At 43.5% G+C, this 24,699-nt stretch overlaps 1 protein-coding gene across 2 annotated transcripts in view; it reads left to right on the forward strand.

Annotated features, from left to right (window-relative positions):
• The first annotated feature begins 14,138 nt into the window (after positions 1–14,138).
• The window catches only part of LOC122929157 (interferon-inducible GTPase 5-like), a 54,688-nt gene continuing 44,127 nt past the window's right edge, over positions 14,139–24,699 (forward strand). The window contains exon 1 of one of the 2 annotated variants that reach the window (XM_044282666.1): positions 14,139–14,222. The gene's annotated coding sequence lies outside the window, so the exon portion shown is untranslated. Of the gene's footprint in view, positions 14,223–20,778; positions 20,923–24,699 lie in introns of those variants that run through there. The other variant, XM_044282664.1, reaches the window with a different exon arrangement.

Genomic DNA, 24,699 nt, shown 5'->3' on the forward strand with positions numbered 1-24,699 from the left:
GCGTGCAGGGACACGATGTTAGACAGGAGAAGCACTGGGACACACAGTGCAGGGCGGCAGGAAGTGAAGGAACAGATATGTAAACAAGCTGTTCAGGGCTGTAGGGGCCATGCTCCAGTGTGAAAGACGCCTCAAACCACCTTGGGAACATAGACTTCGCTACTAAAGGTGAGTAAGATGTTTTAAAAAAAATACGTTTGATCCCGGACAACCCCTTTAAGGGCCTATTCATAAAATGCCACCGGCAGCCACATGGTGTCTGATTCCTGTTGTTTTCAGTTGGAGGGAGCGCTAAAGATCACTGAGCAGTGGTTTAACCCCTTAAGCCACCATGACATACCTGTACATCATGGACTGCACTGCATTAAGCCTCTATGACGTCCAGGTTTGTCGTGGCATTAAACTGTCGCCATGTCTACAGACATGATGGCAGTGCTGAGATCCCAGACTAGCCAATCGGAGCATAGTAATGCCGGCTGAATGGTTCTTATCCCCACAGTTCATGACTGTGGGGATCAGAATCTTGTTACATGTATATATGATCCCCCCCCCCCCTCTGCAGCTCCCCATGTGCCCGATCCCCCAGTATATTCCAGCGCTCCCCAAATCATATTCAGGATGACCGGACCACGGCAGAGTGTCAGTTGTAACATACAGTTGACATTTTGCTGCTACGGCCAAAATCGGTGCAGGCACAGATGTCGGCCGTTTAACCCCTTCCATGCTGCGGCCCATAGAGACCCCTGTATGGAAGGGGTTAACAGAGGGATGGAGCTGCTCTGCTGTGGTTACCATGTCAACCAAACGCCTTCACAGCCGTCACGGCTTCCTATAGTAACTTTAAGCCTGACAGGTCCTGCCTGTTTGGTATCGCTGCGTCCGTGACAACCTGATCTATAAAAAGATCATGTTATTTTTCCTGCATGGTTAATGGCATAAAAAAAATCTATGATGGAATTAAAATTTTGCCTACCTCACCTCAGTTATAAAAAAGTAATATGTACCCCAAAATAATACCAATCAAAGTCACCTCATCCAGCAAAAAATAAGCCCCTATATATGACAACTGCCCCAAAAATGCTTTTATTGTTAAACCGAAATAAAATAAATAAATAGACATATTCGGTTTCACCGTGTCTGTATCAACCTGCTCTATAAAAATATAATGTGTGTAACGGATCTCCTGGCACCCCGACTGGGTGCCTCCGTCGATAGATGCTCCTAGCGCTTCCCGAGGACTCCAAGCTCTCCACTTGACACCGTAAGCGCTGCAGACCCCACGAACCGCCGAAGCTTGGTTGAGGTCTCACCGTCTCCTACCCACCCTGGACCTACGACAAGGCTCCAGGCTCCAGTGTGTGAACCTCTCCTAAATCCAGAGAGCAGGAACAGCTCTTACAAGAGCTAATAGTATAGCAATGGGGAGTATAACAAATCTTCAGCGTATAGCAATCCCCAGTGTCGATCAGTTACCCAAACACCAGCCTCAACATGATGAAGGGTAAAACAGGAACTCTTTATTTGAACACACAAGCATTGTTTTATACAAATTTTCCAACAAGGTTACCACCCACAGGGTTTTGTAAAAACAGTCAATAATCACATACAATACACTCAGACACTCCCAAACAAAATCCTCCCCTCTGTCTGTGATACAATTACCCCACACAATGGGTTGATGCAATCATCACAGGCAGGAGAATACACACTGTCTGAGACGTAATTAACTAACCCACTGACATTGTCTGAGACGCAATTAACTAACACACTGGCATTGTCTGAGACGCAATTAACTAACACACTGGCATGGTTTGAGACGCAATCAACAAAATGCAATTACCAAACGTAATGGGCTAACTTAATCACTCACAGACAGAGAACACACATTTTTCCCAAAACACAGAGAGACAATGGAACAGCCCTCACTACTCAATGTATACAATGTCCCACCCTTTACAATACACATAGACATTTAACCTCCCAAAATGGCACGAATTAGACCAGGGGTTCAAGTTAGTACAAGTCCTTTGTGAACAAAGGAAGCCTGGCTGATGAGAGGGCCCATAAACCTGGGGCAAGAGGCTGGTAGCCAGGCCCCTCCAAAACCCAGTGGCGAGGTTGGTTTCGCCACAATGTGATCTACCACCTAAAGTAAAAACTGTGACAAAAAAGTAATTTTTTGTCTCCCTACATAACAAAAAGTATATTACCAAACGATCAAAAAGTTCAATATAGACCAAAGGTATTAGGTATCACCACGTCCGTATCAACCTGCTCTATAAAAATATCACATGCTCTAACCTGTCAGGTAAACATTATTTTTAAAAAAAATGAAAAAGAAAAACTGTGTCAGAACAGCCATTGTTTGGTTACCTTGCCTTTTATTATTATTATTATGATTATTATTATTATTATTAAAGCGCCATTCATTCCATTGCGCTGTACATATGATAAGCGGTGCACATACATAATACAGACAATTGCACTAATCATAAACAAGACAAGTTACAGACTGGTACAGAAGGAGAGAGGGCCCTGCCCGTGAGGGCTTACAATCTACATGGTATGGGAGAAGGACACAGTAGGTGCGGGTGAAGCTGTTCATGGCGGTATAGAGGCAGCAGGGTCACTGTTTGTAGGCTTGTCTGAAGAGGTGGGTTTTCAGGTTTCTTTTGAAGGATTCCACTGTAGGTGAGAGTCTGATATGTTGGGGTAGTGAGTTCCTGAGTATGGGGGATGCACGGGAGAAATCTTGGAGGCGATTGTGGGAAGAGGAGATAAGAGGAGAGAAGGAGGTCTTGTGAGGATCGGAGAGTGCGTGTGGGGGTGTATCGGGAAAGTAGCTCAGTAGGGAGGGGACAGGTTATTGACGGCCTTGTATGTATTTGTTAGTACTTTGAAGAGAATTCGTTGGGCAATGGGGAGCCAGTGAAGGGATTAGCAAAGGGGAGAGGCAGAGGAGTAACGGTGAGAGGTGGATTAGTCGGGCAGCAGAGTTGAGGATAGATTGGAGGGGTGCAAGAGTGCTAGATGGGAGGCCACAGAGGAGAATGTTGCAGTAGTCTAGGCGGGAGATGAGGAGGGCATGTACAAGCATTTTTGCAGATTCAAAGTTAAAGGGGTTATCCGAGTTATTTTTTTGTTCCTAACTAAGCAAATGTAACAGCTTTCCAATTCACTCACTTTATCGCCAGTCGCTGGTTTCTCAGATTTCACTGAGGGTCACATGACCTGTGATGTCAGCTTCTCTCCCTGCTCTGATAAAGGTTGATTACAAGCCTGTAAACAAGACGTCACTGTGCTAGCCACGCCCCCCTTCACTGTCGTCTACTGTACTCTCTGCTAGGATTCTTAACCCCTTCAGCTGCACAGCTCTGCAGGCAGTGAGGAGACAATGCTGGGCACTGGAGCTGACATACTAAAGAGTGCATTACACAAGAAGGTAGGGGGAAGATCCTGTGTGTAATAGCAGTGTCATTATACAGCTGGGACTTGTAGTTCTACACATACAACATGCTGCAGAGTCTCCCAGCAGGCAGACATGTCACTCAGGGCAGCTCTTGTAGCCACTCCCTTAGCAGAGCGGGGGAGGGGCGGAGATTGTTTTTTTTCCATGTAAACAAAGGGCCAGAAAAGAACCAGGGAAATGAGGAAAAATATATTTTTTTTTTGCATAAAACTTGCTTATCTCAGTTATATATCAGATTTTCAGTGCTATATTATTTTTTTTTCATAACTCAGACAACCCCTTTAAGGAAAGCACAGATGCGGGAGATGTTTTTGAGTTGGAGGCGGCAGGTGGTGGAAAGGGCTTGGATGTGGGGTTGGAAGGAGAGGGCAGAATCCAAGGTCACTCCAAGGCTACAGACTTTGTTGACTGGGGAGAGTGTGCAGCCATTGATCATGATAGATAGGTGTGTTAGGGTGAATGAACAAGATGGGGGAAAGATTATGAATTCTGTCTTATACATGTTAAGTTTTAGAAAGCGAGAGGCGAAGAAGGATGATATGGAAGATAGACATTGTGGGATTCTGGATAGTAAGGTGGTGATGTCTGGACCAGAGAGGTAGATTTTTGTGTCGTCAGCATAAGAGTGATACTGAAAGCCATGGGACTCTCTGAGCTGTCCCAGGCCGAAGGTGTGGATAGAGAAGAGTAGGGGTCCTAGGACAGAGCCTTGCAGGACACCAACAGAGAGGGAATGAGACGAGGAGGTGGTGCGGGAGTGGGAGACGCTAAACATCCGGTCTGTGAGGTATGATGTGATCCAGGAGAGGGCCAGGTCAGTGATGCCAAGAGATGAGAGAGTTTGCAACAGAAGAGAGTGGTCAATAGTGTCGAAGGCAGAGGAAAGGTCAAGGAGAAGGAGGACAGAGTATTGTTTCTTGGTTTTGGCTGTCAGTAGGTCATTGGTGACATTGGTAAGGGCAGTCTCGGTCGAGTGGTGGGGTCGGAAGCCAGATTGTAGGCGGTCAAATAGGGAGCAGGAGGAGAAGTGGGAGGACAGTTCTGAATGGACATGTTGTTCAAGTAGCTTTGAGGCATACGGAAGAAGTGATATGGGGCGATAACTGGACAAAACAGATGGGTCAGGTGAAGGCATTTTGAGAATGGGTGAAATGGTAGCATGTTTAAAAGCAGAAGGGAAGACACCAGAGGTTAGTGATAGGTTGAAGAGATGAGTTAGGGCTGGGATAAACACTGTGGTGAGGTTAGGGATGAGGTGGGATGGGATTGGGTCAAGTGCACAGGTGGTCAGATGAGATTTGGAGAGTACAATGAAGAGTTTTTCTTCTGTAATGGTGGAGAAGCAGGTTTTGGGAGAAGAGGACTAAGCAGTTGTGTAGAGGGTCTGTGGGGAGTGTGTAGTAAAGCTTTCTCTGATGTTGACTATCTTTTGTTTGAAATATTTGGCAAAGTCCTCAGCTGAGAAGAGAGGAGAGGGTGGGGGTGCTGGAGGACGGAAAAGGGAGTTAAAAGTGCTAAAAAGTTGTTTAGGGCTGTTGGACAGGGAAGATATGAGAGATGAGAAGTAGGCCTGCTTTGCATCAGCGAGTGAGGATTTGAATTTGAGAAGGGATTGCCTGCATGCGGTGAAATGATCTTTAGAATGGGATTTCTTCCATCGCCGCTCAGCAGCCCTGGAAGCTTGTCTAAGTGTTTTGGTCAGGTTGGTGTGCCAGGGTTGTCTGCTGATTTTTCGGGTTTTGTTGTGTGTGAGGGGGGCAACAGTGCCCAGAGCTGTACTTATTGTGGTGTTATATAGGGTGGTACCTCACAAAAAGCATAATATCGAGCAATAAAAAAATCATATGTACCCTAAAATAGTACCAATAAAACAGTCACCTTATCTGGTAGTTTCCAAAATGGGGTCACTTTTTGATAGTTTCTACTGTAGTGGTGCATCAGGGGGGGCTTCAAATGGAACATGGTACCTAAGAACCAGTCCAGCAAAACCTGCCTTCCAAAAACCATATGTCACTCCTTCCCTCCTGAGCCCTACTGTGTACCCATACAGCAGTTTATGACCACATATGGGGTGCTTCTGTAAACTGCAGAATCAGGGTAATAAATATAGAGTTTTCTTTGGCTGTTAACCCTTGATGTGTTGCTGTATAAAATGGATTAAGATGGAGAATCTGCCAAAAAAATGCAATTTTGAAATTTCATCTCCATTTCCTTTAATTCTTGTGGAATACATAAAGGGTTGTCAAAGTTTGTAAATTCAGTTTTGAATACCTCGAGGGGTGTAGTTTCTAAAATGGGGTCATTTATGGGTGGTTTCTACTATATAAGTCCCACAAAATGACTAAGGTAAATGGTCTTTAACCCCTTAAGGACTCAGCCCTATTTCACCTTAAGGACTTGGCCATTTTTTGCAAATCTGACCAGTGCTGATAACTTTAAAGCACTTTGACTTATCCAGGCCATTCTGAGATTCTTTTTTCGTCACATATTGTACTTCATGACACTGGTAAAATGAAGTCAATTTTTTTTATTTTTTTGCATAATAAAATACCTAATTTACCAAAAATTTTGAAAAATTTGCAAATTTCAAAGTTTCAGTTTCTCTACTTCTGTAATACATAGTAATACCACCAAAAATTGTACTGACTTAAGATTCCCCATATGTCTACTTCATGTTTAAATTATTTTGGGAATGATATTTTATTTTTTGGGGATGTTACAAGGCTTAGAAGTTTAGAAGCAAATCTTGAAATTTTTCTGAAATTTACAAAAACCCAATTTTTAGGGACCACTACAGCTCCGCCCAAAAATGACCCCATTCTATAAACTACACCCCTCAAGGTATTCAAAACTGATTTTACAAACTTTGTTAACCCTTTAGGTGTTGCACAAGAGTTATTGGCAAATGGGGAAGAAATTTGAGAATTTCATTTTTTTGCCTAATTATCCATTTTAACCCATTTTTTCCGCAGTTTACAGAAACACCCCATATGTGGCCGTAAACTACTGTACGGCCACACAGCGGGGAGTAGAGTGAAAGGTGCGTCGTATGGTTTTTGGAAGCCAGATTTTGATGGACTGTTTTTTTGACAACATGTCCCATTTGAAGCCCGCTGATGCACCCCTAGAGTAGAAACTCCATAAAAGTGACCCCATCTAAGAAACTACACCTCTCAAGGTATTCAAAACTGATTTTACAAACTTCGTTAACCCTTTAGGTGTTGCACAAGAGTTATTGGCAAATGGGGAAGAAATTTAGAATTTCACTTTTAATAATTTTCCATTTTAACCAATTTTTTTCGCTAACAAAGCAAGGGTTAACAGCCAAACAAGACTGTATCTTTATTCCCCTGACTCTGCAGTTTACAGAAACACCACCATGTCCCATTTGAAGCCCCCCTGATGCACCCCTAGAGTAGAAACTCCATAAAAGTGACCACATCTAAGAAACTACACCCCTCAAGGTATTCAAAACTGATTTTACAAACTTTGTTAACCGTTTAGGTGTTGCACAAGATTTAATGGAAAATAGAGATACAATTTCAAAATTTCACTTTTTTGGCAGATTTTCCATTTTTATATTTTTTTTCCAGTTACAAAGCAAGGGTTAACAGCCAAACAAAACTCATTATTTATGGCCCTGATTCTGTAGTTTACAGAAACACCCCATATGTGGTCGTAAACTGCTGTACGGGCACACGGCAGGGCGCAGAAGGAAAGGAATGCCATACGGTTTTTGGAAGGCAGATTTTGCTGGACTTTTTGACATAATGTCCCATTTGAAGCCCCCCTGTTGCACCCCTAGAGTAGAAACTCCAAAAAAGTGACCCCATTTTAGAAAGTACGCAATAGGGTGGCAGTATTGTTGGTACTAGTTTAGGGTACATATGATTTTTGGTTGCTCTATATTACACTTTTTGTGCGGCAAGGTAACAAGAAATAGCTTTTTTGGCACGTTTTTTTTTTGTTATTTAAAACATTCATCTGACAGGTTAGATCATGTGGTAATTTTATAAAGCAGGTTGTCACGGACGCAGCGATACCTAATATGTATACAATTTTTTTATTTCTGTAAGTTTTATACAATAACTTCATTTTTAAAACCCCAAAAATGTTTTAGTGTCTAAGAGCCATAGTTTTTTCAGTTTTTAGGCGATTATCTTGAGTAGGGTCTAATTTTTTGCGGGATGAGATGACGGTTTGATTGGCACTATTTTGGGGTGCATATGACTTTTTGATCGCTTGCTATTACACTTTTTGTGACACTTATTTTTTTACGGTGGTCACCTGAGGGGTTAGGTCATGTGATATTTTTATAGAGCCAGTCGATACGGACGCGGCGATACTTAATATGTATACTTAATTTTTATTTATGTAAGTTTTACACAATGATTTCATTTTTGAAACAAAAAAAATCATGTTTTAGTGTTTCCATAGTCTAAGAGCCATAGTTTTTTCAGTTTTTGGGTGATTATCTTGAGTAGGGTCTCATTTTTTGCGGGATGAGATGACGGTTTGATTGGTACTATTTTGGCGTACATGCGATTTTTTGGGATCACTTTTATTACCTTTTTTGGGAAGTAAGGTTGGCAAAATTTCAATTTTCTCATAGTTTTTATATTTTTATGGCATTCACCGTGCGGGGAAAGTAACATGACTGTTTTATATATCAGGTCGTTACGGATGCGGCGATACCTAATATGTGTAGTGTATTTTATTTTTAAAATTTTTATTCAGTGATAAATATTTTTTTTTTATCAACAAATGTAACAACATTTCTATATCAATCTGGATAGCACTCAAATGTCCTGAGATCTGTCGCTGCAGTTCCTGTATAGTTTTTTCAACACATAACTTAGGGCAAGAGGATATATATACAACCCCTTGGGTACGAAATGTGATCAAGTATCTGATTTCATACTTTCTTTTATCATAAGGGTTAGTGAAGCTCTTTATTCTGGGCATAAACCTACAAAACGAGCAATCACCACATGGCGATAAACCCATAAGGGTTTCATAGATTTGGAAATTGTATCCTTTTCTTGAAGGAAACTATGTACTAGCTGGTCTTTTAAATTAGGTCCTCTCCTATAGATTAAGCTTGGGTGTTGGTCTAGAACACTTTGTAGGTCACTACCTGCTCTCAGCCTGACCAGGATGTTCTCTATCTCAGAGGAATAACCGTCAATGCACTTGATCTTATTGGTGTTCTTTTCAGGATTTGCACCTAGAAGGTGCTTACGTTCCATCCTTTTAGCCCTACTATAAGCTCTTTTGAGAGTATGAGAGGGATATCCCCTACCTTTAAGTCTACAATACAATCTTCGTATTCTCTCAGAAAGGACTTGGTGGAGCAATTCCTCTGGGCCCTTAAGTATTGGCCTATGGGTATCCTATGGCTATGGGTGTCTTGAGAGGAGGAGGGTGCCAGCTAGTCCAGTGCAAATAATTGTTTGTTGCTGTAGATTTACGATAGATGTGATTTTTAGGTCCATCAAATATTTCTCTTTGTCTTAATTTTCGTGCGTATATTTTATTCCAATTTCATTATCATTGAACAAATTGAACAAAGTGTGTTTATTCCCCTCCCAAAATAATAAAATATCATCTATATACCTACCCCAGTAAAGTATATGAGTGGTATAGGTAGAAAGCTCTTCTGTGAATACTAGATAAGTTTTTTCACCATCCTAGAAAAATATTTGCATAGGTCGGGGCACATGCCGTCCCCAGAGCGGTGCCTTTTCTCTGGTGACAATAGACACTCTGAAAGAAAAAAGTAATTGTACTCCAAAATAAATTCCAAAAGTAACAGAAATAATCCACTGCACTGGTGAAAATTGATGCTGTTTGTGCTCAGAAATTGATGGCCTAATAGATGCTGTATACAGGGGTGCACCTAGCCTTTCTGCTGCCTGAGGCGAAAACTGAAAGGGCGCCCCTACTCCCCAATGCCAATTTCTTAACCTAACCCCTTCCCTTCAGCCCATGGCCATTCGGCTATGGCCCCTACCTGGTGCTGCCTGAGGCGCTCGCCTCAATGGGCCTCATTGGTGGTGTACCCCTGGCTGTATATTACTATACTGTGATTTTTACGTCAAGGCTAGCCAACATTGTATTTGGTGGTAGGACCATATCCCTTATCTTCAAGAGCAGATCTTTAGTGTCCCTGATGTACGATGGTAATGCAGATACAAAAGGTCTTAGTATAGTGTAAGCATACAAATCCTACAATACCAACTTTGTATGCCCTGCTTAAAATTCACAATAAAAGAACACCTATTCCGGGAAGACCGCTGTGTTTGGGAATATTTTCCTAACACAAGGTATAGTGTCTATGTTGACATTGTACTAAGACCTTTTGTATCTGCATTACTGTTGTAAATCAAGGACACCCACAAACTTAAATGTATTATACTGTTCCTCAACTCCAGTCCTCGGGACCCACCTGCCGGTCATGATTTGAGAACATCCCACAGAATGAATACCTGTGGTAAGTTTTGATGCATTGATATTAATTATATCACCTGATCTACTAAGAAAATCCTAAACACATGACTGGTAGGTGGGCCCTGAGGACTAGAGTTGAGAAACACTGTGACAGACCAACACAATGTAGATAGCATATGTGAAGAGAATAGAAAATGATACATGGTTTTCAATATTTTTAATAAATAAAAATCTGGAAATGTGTGGAATGCATTTATATTCAGCCCCCCGTACTCTGATCCCCTAAATAAAATCCAGTGTAACCAACTGCAGAAGTCACCTAATAATTAGTAAACAAAGTCCACCTGGGTGTAATGTACTCTCAGTATAACTATAGTTGTTCTGTGAAGGCCTCAGAGGTTTGTTAGGAGAACATTAGTGATCAAACAGTATTATGAAAACCAAGGAACACACCAGACAGGTCAGGGATAAAGTTGTGGAGAAGTGTTAAGCAGGTCGTGGTGAGTGGGCTTATGCTTTTTGATCAAAATGTATACTAATGCCTCATGTAAGCATGCAACATAGAGCCTGTATACTATTTATGACACTGAGAAGCGATGGTAATTATTCTGAAAAGTAGTTATTAGATCAAAGCATAGCATGAGGAGGTGTGAACCAGGTTCATTTTTTTCGCTAAATCACATTGAGAATCTGGGGCAAGACTTGAAAATTGCTGTTCATAGATGCTCTCCATCCAATCTGACCGAGTGTAAGCTCTTCTGCAAAGCTGGTAGAGACATACCCCAAAAGACTGCAGCTGTAATTGCTGCAAAAAGTGGTCCTACAAAGTACTGACTCAGGGGGGCTGAAAACAAATGCACACTGCACTGTCCGGATTTTTATTTATTAAATATTTTGAAACCGATATATAATTTTCTTTTGACTTTGCACATACAGTACTACTTTGTGTAATCACACACATCACATCAACATTTCAGTTTGTGGGTGTAACGTGAATTTTTTTTGAAATGTTAAAAGGGGTATGCATACTTTTTCAAGGCACTGTATTTATTACATCTCTGTCAGAAGATTTTAGACTATACTTATACTCCCATATAAGTAAAAGACATCAAATAGTAATTTTTGAAGACCCTATTGTCATTTGAGATGGACATTTACTATAATTGCATGTATGTAAAAATGGATAGATCTGAATAAGAGTTCTGACTAACCACTGACAGAACTATTCCTGCCATCCATATTATATCTCTGGTGACCACCAAGTAATAAACTGAGAGGGATTGCATTTTTTAAATCAAAATCACATTATTCAGGTCACATTCCTTTCTTATTTCTTGTTGCATTGAATAAAATGTACATTTTATGTTAATAGGTCAAAAACAAGGTGTGTATAACCTTTGGCTGTTGGTTCTTTTTTCTGATATTATTATACCTTGGACCAAATATTGGGTCTATATATCTTGTGTAAACTCAGAAGTCACCCTCATATCATCCTGCTGGAACTCAGAGGAGGAGTGAGCCATCCTATCCACAATCTCATCCTCCTTCTCCTCAACGATAATGTTGCGCCTTTCCAAAGCCTGGAGGGACATCTGCAGCCTACTACTACTATTACTACTACTATTTATTAGTACTATTACTATTACTACTTCTGGCCCGATAGTTAATGCTGCTACCACCCACATTCTGGCTCTGGGTCTTTCGTTTGCAACCCTTCCGTTGCCCAGAAATTTTGGGGCCTAAATATACACAAAGTATGGAACTGTTTGCAAATCTATCTTTCGGAACTTAAAGAAATGAGGCATAATACGATGTCCTTCCCTTTCCACAAACGCACTGAAGACACTACTACCAACAGTTGACTTTACAAATAATGCTGTATTGGCGCCACTAACAGATTTGGGCCTAATGTCTTTTGGGCGTTAAAATATGCAGATTCAGAAAAAAATGCCTCTAGTGTAAAACATAATTTGACAACCTACTGTGCCATTATTTCCCTGCACCAACACTTGAAATGCCTGGAGATGAAAAAACACAGATTTTGGCCTAGTTTTTTACGTTATCACTCAGAGATGTAAACGGTCCACTACCCTGCATATTGTAAGACACGTGTATGCTGTTTTCCCAAACTTCAACCAAAAACAATTAAATTTGAATCTTGTGGAGATGCACCAACACAGATTTATGCCTAGTATGTCACGTTATCATTTACATATATTATCGTATGCAACCCTGTGTATTGTAAGACACACATATACTATTTTCCTAAACGTAGACAAAAAAATTACCCACATGGAGATGCCCCCTGACAGTTTGGTCCAGTATTTCAGGTGTTTTCACTGAGATTTCAAATGCTACATCTATCGTCTGGATAGTAATATACATGTTGTTTAGCACACCCCAATAGCATACCGAAACCACTGTCTACGGATGGATTTCTGGCTTGACTATTTTCCCTTGTTATGTCACAAGTCTTTTCAAAAAGTCAGACTTCAACTCATAGGGAGCCATTTCCACAAGGTGGCACTAGTCAAATGAGTGGTCGGCCGGCAGATATTTTATGAGTACAGCCAGCATAAGGCGTCCATACACACGAGACAATGATAGTGGTCCGCTGATATTATCTAACCTAGCCTATCACATTGTTGTCTGGGAAAACTCTGCCGTCCGCCATTGCGAACAATCATTTCTGCTAAATTTTCAGCCGATTTATCTCATGTGTATGACCGGCTTATGAGCTTTTCCTGCTCTGTCTGACCTTACTCGGTTACTAATTTAAATGTAATACTATGCTTCCCCTTCAAATGTATAGCCAGACTATCTTTAGAGAATTGGTTGTTTTCATGAGAAAACCCCTTTAATATCAACTGAGAAGGAAATTACAAAACAACATTCTCCAGATAGAGAACAATGGAGACTAATTTCATCTCTCTGCCAGATTCCTCTTCTCAGTTCGGAAGGTCACCAGAGCCTCTTTTCTTCTAACATCCTGTTCCTCCTTCTTTCCGCAGAACTTCAGATTGCAGAAGGATAAGAATATGGATTCCAAACATTTTGTTTCAGAAAATGAATTGCAGGAGATGAAGAACTTTTTTGAAAATCGAGATTTTGCAGAAGCCGTGGAAGGTGTGAAAAGATGTCTCAATGACATTGATCAAGTCCCGTTAAACATTGCTGTAACTGGGGAATCAGGATCGGGAAAATCAACTTTTATTAACGTTATGCGTGGTGTGAGCGATGAGGAAGAAGGTTCTGTCACATCCTCTTGGCCCAAGCCATAAAGTCCATGGGGAAGAAGTTCTAATTTCTGAGATCTAAAAAAGACTCATTCTAAAAAGGGGATAAGCGAGCACTCACACTATGGCGTCAAATAGAATTCATTTATTTATAGATATATTTATAAAAGCAATCGTGGATGTCGATGTAAGATGTGGAAATGTATTAAAATAATAGCAGCGTAGATAGTAACAATAGCAGCGTTAAATAATAGCAGCAATCTAGTGTCACGCAGTTTTTTTGCTTATAGGCTCTTTTGTTCAGGTCACTTGCTTCATTATATTGTTGTACTTTATAAATTCTCCCAGGAATGTACTGCACCTTTTGCATTTGTCTGTCATCTCTTTTTGTATGTTTTAAATCATGTACTTAATAAAATAATATTTTTACAGCTTAGCAGCTCTCAGGGTCCGTTTATAGGTTTTCTAGTGTCACAATAGTAGCAGCGATGGGAGGTCACATTAATACTCCTGGTATGGTTGTAGCCAAATGGAGATTAAATAGATTGTAAGATATAACAAATATAACCAAAAAAATGAAACAAGTGATAAAAGAGTAAAAAAATGGTGGAAAATGGTAAAAAAAATGGAATAAAAATAGAAATAAAAGAAAAAAAAAATCCCCAAAAATGGGTATACAGTTTTCATGGTAATAAATGTCAGCAATAATCCTGGTCACACGTGATTGATATAAAGAAATCTCAAGAAATATAGTAGGTGACTTGCAAATATTTAGTGTCCAGAGCGTTGGTTATTCGTGTCGAGGTATATGGTCTCAAAGATGGTGGTTGCGTCTTAATGCTCCAAATCGCTATGTTTGACTTGCGATATTAGTATTTTTTATGAAAAGTTAATCATGTAATTCACTTGAATTCTGAACCAGTAGGTATAGTATGTCTTACCTCCTTCTGTATATTTCAGAATGGGCTGCTATCGAGTTGACCCGGGGGCGAGTGGTGCGGGAGACGCTGTGGCGTCTTGCTTCGCGTGTCTCCAGCTAGCAACACCCCAGTCTCGCGATGGTTCAGGTGAGACTTTCGCTTTCTCTTTGCTGACGATATAATGTATAGAATTATCTTACTCTATATCTATTTCCTATATCTTCTCTTAAAACAAACAAATGCAATCTATTTGTATATGTAGAATATTATTCCGTACTGAGGGGATAATGGCATTTTGGGATGTGTAGGGAGCAGATGCTACATAGATGGTATGTTCTTCTCATCTACCTCGACACACGATGAGAAGAACATACCATCTATGTAGCATCTGCTCCCTACACATCCCAAAATGCCATTATCCCCTCAGTACGGAATAATATTCTACATATACAAATAGATTGCATTTGTTTGTTTTAAAAGAAGATATAGGAAAAATACATAACTATGGGTAAAGTAGAGATATAACCTCCTGGCACACTGGAAGTAATCAATTGGAGTCGGGTTCCCACCCCATATGATAATAATAGAAAAACTCCAGTTGTATTTTGAATCAAATGGTAGCGCATTCCCAGAGAGACGTGTGGATACACGCCATCACCTACTCTGCGCAGGATCAATTGACACAGCCTCCAACAGCGGTATTGGTTTGATAAAGGCCATTTAGGCCGAAACGTCACTTTGAAGCCGCATGTCAGAATAAACAGAATACCATTTGATTCAAAATACAACTGGAGTTTTTCTATTATTAACTATGGGTAAATGCATGTTTGACAGTGTAAATATACCGCCTGTATAAAAACACTCCGCGCCGGCACGTCTCATGGTTTTCCATATCCCAAAGCTTCCAAAAATGGTCCCTTATTGGGTGCAGATGGTATTTAAATACATATGGTGTAATGGGAAAAATAATTGTGGCTTGTTAGGACCAAGCGTCCAAGAAGTAGTCCTCAGCGGGGTCAGATCCCTGCCCCTCTTTAGGCTACTTTCACACTTGCGGTAGCAGAGCCCGGCTGTTCTGGCGGAGAGAACAGCCTGCCGGATCCGTGCTAACGGTAGCCCACCGTGCCGCCGGAAGTCTGCTCCGACCCCATTCACTATAATGGTGGCGGGCCGAGCTGGCTGCAGTACGACAGACATGCCGAGAGGGGGGGGGGGTTGTGCCTGATATCTTGAGAGAGACATAAAAAAAAAGATTTTAGTTTTCTGGGTTTAGTGTTCTTTTCCAAAATTCCAGCAGGATAATGGGATTCTGGGAGGTGACCGGTCAGCAGATGGCGAAAGAGATAAATGTTTCCATTTCCTTGAAATGGAAAAAAAGAGGGAAACCAAAAGGTTTTATTGTTTCACTTTCACTTATCAAGAACTGGAGCAGAAGGTTTTGATAATCAGGAGACGCATTTGAAATACACAAAGCACAAAAGGTCGGCACGTTACACCAACAGGTAAGTACAAACCGGATTCCAAAAAAGTTGGGACACTATACAAATCGTGAATAAATACTGAATGCAATGATGTGGAGGCGCCAACTTCTAATATTTTATTCAGAATAGAACATAAATCACGGAACAAAAGTTTAAACTGAGAAAATGTACAATTTTAAGGGAAAAATATGTTGAATCAGAATTTCATGGTGTCAACAAATCCCCAAAAAGTTGGGACACGGCCATTTTCACCACTGTGTGGCATCTCCCCTTCTTCTTACAACACTCAACAGACGTCTGGGGACCGAGGAGACCAGTTTCTCAGGTTTAGAAATAGGAATGCTCTCCCATTCTTGTCTAATACCGGCCTCTAACTGTTCCATCGTCTTGGGCCTTCTTTGTTGCACCTTCCTCTTTATGATGCGCCAAATGTTCTCTATAGGTGACAGATCTGGACTGCAGACCGGCCATTTCAGTGCCCGGATCCTTCTCCTACGCAGCCATGATGTTGTGATTGATGCAGAATGTGGTCTGGCATTATCTTGTTGAAAAATGCAGGGTCTTCCCTGAAAGAGATGACGTCTGGATGGAGCAGATGTTGTTCTAGAACCTGAATATATTTTTCTGCATTGATGGTGCCTTTCCAGACATGCAAGCTGCCCATGCCACACGCACTCATGCCACCCCATACCATCAGAGATGCAGGCTTCTGAACTGAGCGTTGATAACAACTTGGGTTGTCCTTGTCCTCTTTGGTCCGGATGACATGGCGTCCCAGATTTCCAAACAGAACTTTGAATCGTGACTCGTCTGACCACAGAACAGTCTTCCATTTTGCCACACTCCATTGTAAATGATCCCTGACCCAGTGAAAACGCCTGAGCTTGTGGATCTTGCTTAGAAATGGCTTCTTCTTTGCACTGTAGAGTTTCAGCTGGCAGCGGCGGATGGCACGGTGGATTGTGTTCACGGACAATGGTTTCTGGAAGTATTCCTGAGCCCATTCTGGGATTTCCTTTACAGTAGCATTCCTGTTTGTGGTGCAGTGTCGTTTAAGGGCCCGGAGATCACGGGCATCCAGTATGGTTTTACCGCCTTGACCCTTACGCATAGAGATTGTTCCAGATTCTCTGAATCTTCGGATGATGTTCTGCACAGTTGATGATGATAGATGCAAAGTCTTTGCAATCTTTCGCTGGGTAACACCTTTCTGATATTGCTCCACTATCTTTCTGCGCAACATTGTGGGAATTGGTGACCCTCTACCCATCTTGGCTTCTGAGAGACACGGCCGCTCTGAGAAGCTCTTTTTATACCCAATCATGTTGCCAATTGACCTAATTAGTGTTAATTGGTCTTCCAGCTCTTCGTTATGCTCAAATTTACTTTTTCCAGCCTCTTATTGCTACTTGGGGATTTGTTGACACCGTGAAACTTTTGAATCAACGTATTTTTCCTTTAAAATGATACATTTACTCGGATTAAACGTTTGATCCGTCATCTACGTTCTATTACAAATAAAATATTGACATTTGCCATCTCCACATCATTGCATTCAGTTTTTATTCACAATTTGTTTGGTGTCCCAACTTTTTTGGAATCCGGTTTGTACATGCACTTATTTAAGACGTGTCTGTCACTGAGCAACAAACAATAGTATTATCACCCTGTACGGGGAGATGAGGTAGTGATGGGGGTACTGCAGCTGTGAGGAGTGGCTATGATTGTATTATGTACTCTGGCAGTGATCAGGGTAAGGCTACTTTCACACCTGCGTTCGGGGCTCCGCTTGTGAGCTCCGTTTGAAGGGGCTCACAAGTGGCCCCGAACGCATCCGTGCAGCCCTAATGCATTCTGAGTGGACGCGGATCCGCTCAGAATGCATCAGTCTGGCACCGTTTGTCCTCCGCTCCGCTCAGCAGGCGGACACCTGAACGCTGCTTGCAGCGTTCGGGTGTCCGCCTGGCCGTGCGGAGGCAAGCGGATCCGTCCAGACTTACAATGTAAGTCAATGGGGACGGATCCGTTTGAAGATGACACACTATGGCTCAATCTTCAAACGGATCCGTCCCCCATTGACTTTCAATGTAAAGTCTGGACGGATCCGTTCAGGCTAATTTCACACTTAGAAATTTTTGTAAGTTATAATGCAGACGGATCCGTTCTGAACGGCAGTGTGAAAGTAGCCTAATGTGACAGTGTTTAGGGTACTGTGGCAGTGATCAGGATATTTTGGCAGTGATCAGGGGACTGTGGCAGTGATCAGGGGAATGTGGCAGTGATCAGGGGACTGTGGCAGTGATCAGGGGACTGTGGCAGTGATCAGGGGACTGTGGCAGTAATCAGGGGACTGTGGCAGTGATCAGGGGACTGTGGCAGTAATCAGGGGACTGTGGCAGTAATCAGGGGACTGTGGCAGTAATCAGGGGACTGTGGCAGTGATCAGGGGACTGTGGCAGGGATCAGGGGAATGTGGCAGTGATCAGGGGACTGTGGCAGTGATCAGGGGACTGTGGCAGTAATCAGGGGACTGTGGCAGTGATCAGGGGACTGTGGCAGTGATCAGGGGACTGTGGCAGTGATCAGGGGACTGTGGCAGTAATCAGGGGACTGTGGCAGTGATCAGGGGACTGTGGCAGGGATCAGGGGACTGTGGCAGTGATCAGGGGACTGTGGCAGTGATCAGGGGACTGTGGCAGGGATCAGGGTATTGTGGCAGTGATCAGAAATGAGGGATTGGCAATGTAACCCACAATAAGAATTCCCGGTGGGCCGATTGCCTTTGCTGCACAGGGGGCACCCTCTATGTAAAACACATGGCAAGCCACTGGCGACGCTGTGCTGTCATCACCATACACAGTAGTAATAGTACAGCAGGGCTAGCGACCTGCAATGGGTATCACATACTGTAACACACATCGCAGGCAGGGGTGGGATCCAGTCGGTTCTATCTGCGCCTGTGGAGTAAGATGTTACAATTACAGCAGTGCTGCCGACATCATACTGCATTTTGTAAACCACTCCCGCAATGCTGCTGCAATGTCCTACTGACGGGATCCTGAACGTCCCCAGAGCAGCGGCACAGCCTTTACTGACAGCTCCAGCTCTGCTGTCAGCTAACTTCTGCTGCTGCCAAAAGCTCTTGCCCTCAGTGAGGATGAGGAGGATGAGCCGCCTCCTCGCTCCTCTATGGCTGTTCTAGTGCCTCGCTCCGCCAGTACTGCCTCCTCTCTTTAATTGACTCAAGCTCCCCCCCACCCATACTCCGTTCAAATTGTGATGATGTCCGAGAGGCTGGAGTGCCCCGCAGAGGACTGGGCAGCGGCCAGCAGGAGAAAGACACTGAGGCAAACAGAGAGAAGGAGCATACCTCCCAACTTGTGAAAAGCACGAAGAGGCACAATATGTGCGGAGAACGTACCAGGCCACGCCCCCAACTGCGCCCAAAACATATACACACCCAATCCCACCCAGTCCCCCTAATGTCCCACATAGTAATTATTCCCCCTTTATGTCACCACACAGTAGTAATGCCCACATTTTGCCCCTCACAGTAGCAATGCCCACATTGTGCCCCTCACAGTAGTAATACCCCCATTGTGCCCCCTCACAGTAGTAATGCCCCCATTGTGCCCCCTCACAGTAGTAATACCCCCATTGTGCCCCCTCACAGTAGTAATGCCCCCATTGTGCCCCCTCACAGTAGTAATGCCCCCATTGTGCCCCCTCACAGTAGTAATGCCCCCATTGTGCCCCCTCACAGTAGTAATGCCCCCATTGTGCCCCCTCACAGTAGTAATACCCCCATTGTGCCCCCTCACAGTAGTTATGCTCACATTTGCACCCTTAATAGTAGTAATGTTCAGATATGTGCCCCGGCTTTCAAACAAGACCAGGCCCGTATCTCTAGCTGCTACCAATCCAGAGACATAAGCAGCTAAAGCAGCGCTGACCCTTCTTAAGGGCTTTTTTTTTATCCACCTCTTTTGCGGATTAGATGCATATCCATTCACTTCAATGGTGCTGCAAAAGATTCACACAGTACACCACGTGCTGTCCACATCCATATGTCCGTTTCGTGGCATCCACAAGAATATAGAACATGTCCTATTCTTGTCTGTCTTACAGATTCCACAACATGCGGAGCGCACACGGCCTGTAACCATGTTTTGTGGATCCTCAATTTCCAGACCACAAAACAGGCTTCGGTCGTGTGCATGAGCCCTAGGTCTGGGCACTTGGGAGCTGTTTTTCAGCAGAAAAAAAGCATTTTTTTGGACACGGGATAAAGATACAAAGTGCACATGGATATGTTTGCAATCCACTGTGGGGCAATGCTGTTAGTTACCCAGGTAAAAATGGGGGGATAGATTCCCTTTAAAGTGACTCTAAGAAGGAGCGCCAATTTAAATCCGAATAATAAAAAAAAGAAAAACTATTTCTACCTGAATAATTTGTCACAAATTGAAGCTGTTCCAAATGTCCTGGAAATTGGTCTATAACGCCCCCTAGTCTCCGAGGAGTCAGATATTGTAGGAAAACATGTTCTCTTTTTGTATATTTTTTTTTAATTTTTGCTTTTTATCTCACTCCTCCCCCTCCCTAAGCTTCTGAACACAATGACAGCAATAGTAAATGACGAGTGACACTGACATACATCGCTATGGGTAAATGCATGTTTGACAGTGTAAATATACCGCCTGTATATAAACACTCCGCGCCGGCACGTCTCATGGTTTTCCATATCCCAAAGCTTCCAAAAATGGTCCCTTATTGGGTGCAGATGGAATTTAAATACATAGGGTGTAATGGGAAAAATAATTGTGGCTTGTTAGGACCAAGCGTCCAAGAAGTAGTCCTCAGCGGGGTCAGATCCCTGCCCCTCTTTAGGCTACTTTCACACTTGCGGTAGAAGAGCCCGGCTGTTCTGGCGGGGGAACAGCCTGCCGGATCCGTGCTAACGGTAGCCCACCGTGCCGCCGGAAGTCTGCTCCGACCCCACTCACTATAATGGTGGCGGGCCGAGCTGGCTGCAGTACGACAGACATGCCGAGAGGTGGGGGGGGGGGGGGGGGGGGGGTTGTGCCTGATATCTTGAGAGACATAAAAAAAAAGATTTTAGTTTTCTGGGTTTAGTGTTCTTTTCCATAATTCCAGCAGGATAATGGGATTCTGGGAGGTGACCGGTCAGCAGATGGCGAAAGAGATAAATGTTTCCATTTCCTTGAATTGGAAAAAAAAGAATAAAAGCAAAAGGTTTTATTGTTTCACTTTCACTTATCAAGAACTGGAGCAGAAGGTTTTGATAATCAGGAGACGCATTTGAAATACACAAAGCACAAAAGGTCGGCACGTTACACCAACAGGTAAGTACATGCACTTATTTAAGACGTGTCTGTCACTGAGCAACAAAAAATAGTATTATCACCCTGTACGGGGGAGATGAGGTAGTGATGGGGGTACTGCAGCTGTGAGGAGTGGCTATGATTGTATTATGTACTGTGTCAGTAATCAGGGTACTGTTGCCATAAACAGGGTACTTTGACAGTGACCAGAGCACTGAGAAAGTGTTCAGGGCATTGTGGCAGTGATCAGAATACTGTGGCAGTGATACCAGGGTACTCTGGCAGTGATCAGGGTAATGTGGAAGTGAGCAAGACACTGTGGCAGTGATCAAGGTACTGTGGAAGTTATCAGGATACTGTGGCAGTGATTAGAATACTGTGGCAGTGATACCAGGGTACTCTGGCAGTGATCAAGGTACTGTGGAAGTTATCAGTATACTGTGGCAGTGATTAGAATACTGTGGCAGTGATGCCAGGGTACTCTGGCAGTGATCAAGGTACTGTGGAAGTTATCAGGATACTGTGGCAGTGATTAGAATACTGTGGCAGTGATGCCAGGGTACTCTGGCAGTGATCAAGGTACTGTGGAAGTTATCAGGATACTGTGGCAGTGATACCAGGGTACTGTGGCAGTGATCAAGGTACTGTGGAAGTTATCAGGATACTGTGGCAGTGATCAGGATACTGTGGCAGTGATCAGGATACTGTGACAGTGATCAGGATACTGTGGCAGTGATCAGGATACTGTGGCAGTGATCAGGATACTGTGGCAGTGATCAGGAGACTGTTGCAGTGATCAGGGCATTGTGACAGTGTTTAGGGTACTGTGGAAGTGAGCAAGACACTGTGGAAGTGATCATAATACAGTAGCAGTGATCAGAGCACTGTGGCAGCGATTAGGATATTTTGGCAGTGATCAGGGGACTGTGGCGGTGATCAGAATACTGTGGCAGTGATCAGGGTACTGTTACAGAGATCAGGGCACTGAGAAAGTGATCAGGATACTGTGGCAGTGATCAGGGTACTGTTACAGAGATCAGGGCACTGAGAAAGTGATCAGGATACTGTGGCAGTGATCAGGGCAGTGATACTGTTTCAGTGATCGGGGTAATGTGGCAGTGTTTAGGGTACTGTGGAAGTGATCAGAATAAAGTGGCAGTGATCAGAGCACTGTGGCAGTGATTAGGGTATTGTGGCATTGTTCAGGGTACTATCACAGTGATCAAGGGACTGTGGCAGTGATCAGGGTACTGTGGCAGTGATCAGGGGACTGTGGCAGTGATCAGCAATGACGGATTGGCAATGTAACCCAGAATAAGAATTCCCGGTGGGCCGATGGCCTTTGCTGCACAGGGGGCACCCTCTATGTAAAACACATGACAAGCCACTGGCGACGCTGTGCTGTCATCACCATACACAGTAGTAATAGTACAGCAGGGCTAGCGACCTGCAATGTGTATCACATACTGTAACACACATCGCAGGCAGGCGTGGGATCCAGTCGGTTCTATCTGCGTCTGTGGAGTAAGATGTTACAATTACAGCAGTGCTGCCGACATCATACTGCATTTTGTAAACCACTCCCGCAATGCTGCTGCAATTTCCTACTGACGGGATCCTGAACGTCCCCAGAGCGCAGCGGCACAGCCTTTACTGACAGCTCCAGCTCTGCTGTCAGCTAACTTCTGCTGCTGCCAAAAGCTCTTGCCCTCAGTGAGGATGAGGAGGATGAGCCGTCTCCTCGCTCCTCTATGGCTGTTCTAGCGCCTCGCTCCGCCAGTACTGCCTCCTCTCTTTAATTGACTCAAACTCCCCCCCACCCATACTCCGTTCAAATTGTGATGATGTCCGAGAGTCTGGAGTGCCCCGCAGAGGACTGGGCAGCAGCCAGCAGGAGAAAGACACTGAGGCAAACAGAGAGAAGGAGCATACCTCCCAACTTTTGAAAAGCACAAATATGTGCGGAGAACGTACCAGGCCACGCCCCCAACTGCGCCCAAAACATAACTATACACACCCAATCCCACCCAGTCCCCTTACTGTCCCACATAGTAATGATTCCCCCTTTATGTCACCACACAGTAGCAATGCCCACATTGTTTCCACTCCCAGTAATTATGTCCACATTGTGCCACCACACAGTAGTTATGTCCATATTTTATGATATTTTATTTACATTACATGATATTTTATTATACCAATAAACCATATATATCTGTCATTGCTGTCCAGTATACTCAGATATTTGAGTGCCCCTCCACTTTTGACTATTTACTTTTGGAGTTGGGTGATTCCTGAGGAGTGTTAAGGTGAGCCTGTGGCAAACATCGCCACATCGCCTTTCTTGTCTGTACCTCTTCCCCTCCCCCCTTTTCCTGTCTCATTGCTTCCCCAGCAGGGTGTTGTCTCAGGGACACTGGGAGACCAGTTTAAACTAGCTGCAGTGTCCCCCCTCAATCTCCCATCAGCCCTCGCTTTTGTCTGACCCCACCTTTCCTTGTACCATAGTAATCTATGTATTGTATGTAAATGAGGCTGTTGGAGGTTTGAAACCAGGTGCGCATGCCTAGTAAAGTCAGTTGACTTCCAAACTGTGTGTCGTCCAGTTACTGGGGAAATTGTCTCTTGGATATTGACCTGCTTCTTCAGCTACAAGGGGATTTAAGTGAAGATATTGAGGGTATACCTTGAAGCTCCGCAACAATTGGTGGCAGCGGTGGGATACTGTCATGCTCCACTCTGACGATGTGCGGAGGTCGGCCAGGATAGCAGCACGAGTTTAGTGTTGGTTTTGGTGCCGTGCTGGATCCGCCTCTCATCAGGTGCACTGGGTGGAGTCATTAGTTTAAATGGCCTCCAGCCAAGTGTTCTGAGCGGATTATACTAATCATAGTGGTCTGGGAAGCTTGGAGGGAAGGTTGGCTGTCTGTTCCTGCTCTGGAAGATAAGTGTCATTTCTAGTTTGGTTGTTTGTGTCATCTATCGCATCCAGGTTCTGTGCGAGCAGGCTGCTCCTATTTCCCCACTTCACCATCTCAGGGAATTCAGGGTTTTGTCAGCCCAGGCTGGAGGACACATCTCACCTACCTTCAAGGTCTGCATGTGGGCTGAGCAGTGCAGGGAAAGAGTTCAGGGATTAGCTAGGAGGTCACCCTTCCCCTGTCTCTCGTCCAGAGCCTGGTTGGTGCGTTATCTGTTATACTGATGTAATGACCGACGTCACGCACAGGGAGGAAAAAGGGAAAGCCCTGCCCAAGGGAGAGGGAAAGGTGGTGACCCCTAACTCACCTTGCGGCTGGCACCTGACTGCCCTGACGTCCCTAGACGGGTTCCTCACCCGTGCGGCGATCACGTGCCTAAACCCTGGCTTTCCCTAAAATGAGCGCTAGATATTGGAAATATATAGTGGCTCACCCCTCCTGCTAATATAGATTGGTGCTCTCACTAAGTTGTGGTTCACCCAAACCACATATGAAATATAGGTAAATTAAAAATAGAGGTATAGTGGGCACTCAAATATCCGGATCTATGTATTGGGTACAACAAATTTATTAAGATAGACAAACTTATCAATCTACTACATATAATAAAATAAAATATAACTTGCAGAATGTTCCCAAGTGTATGACAGTACAGGTTTAAAAGTCATAAGATATTCCTAAAAATATATAAATAATAATATTATAACAATATAATACTCCTAGAGGTTATTAATATATATTCACATTCATAAAAGTCCCTTTAAGATCTTCCGCACTAGTTTGTGGAGGAGGTAATCCTCCGTCTGACAGTGGAGCT

This window comes from Bufo gargarizans, chromosome 2 (assembly GCF_014858855.1).
Source record: "Bufo gargarizans isolate SCDJY-AF-19 chromosome 2, ASM1485885v1, whole genome shotgun sequence".
In the NCBI taxonomy this organism is placed as follows: Eukaryota; Metazoa; Chordata; class Amphibia; order Anura; family Bufonidae; genus Bufo; species Bufo gargarizans.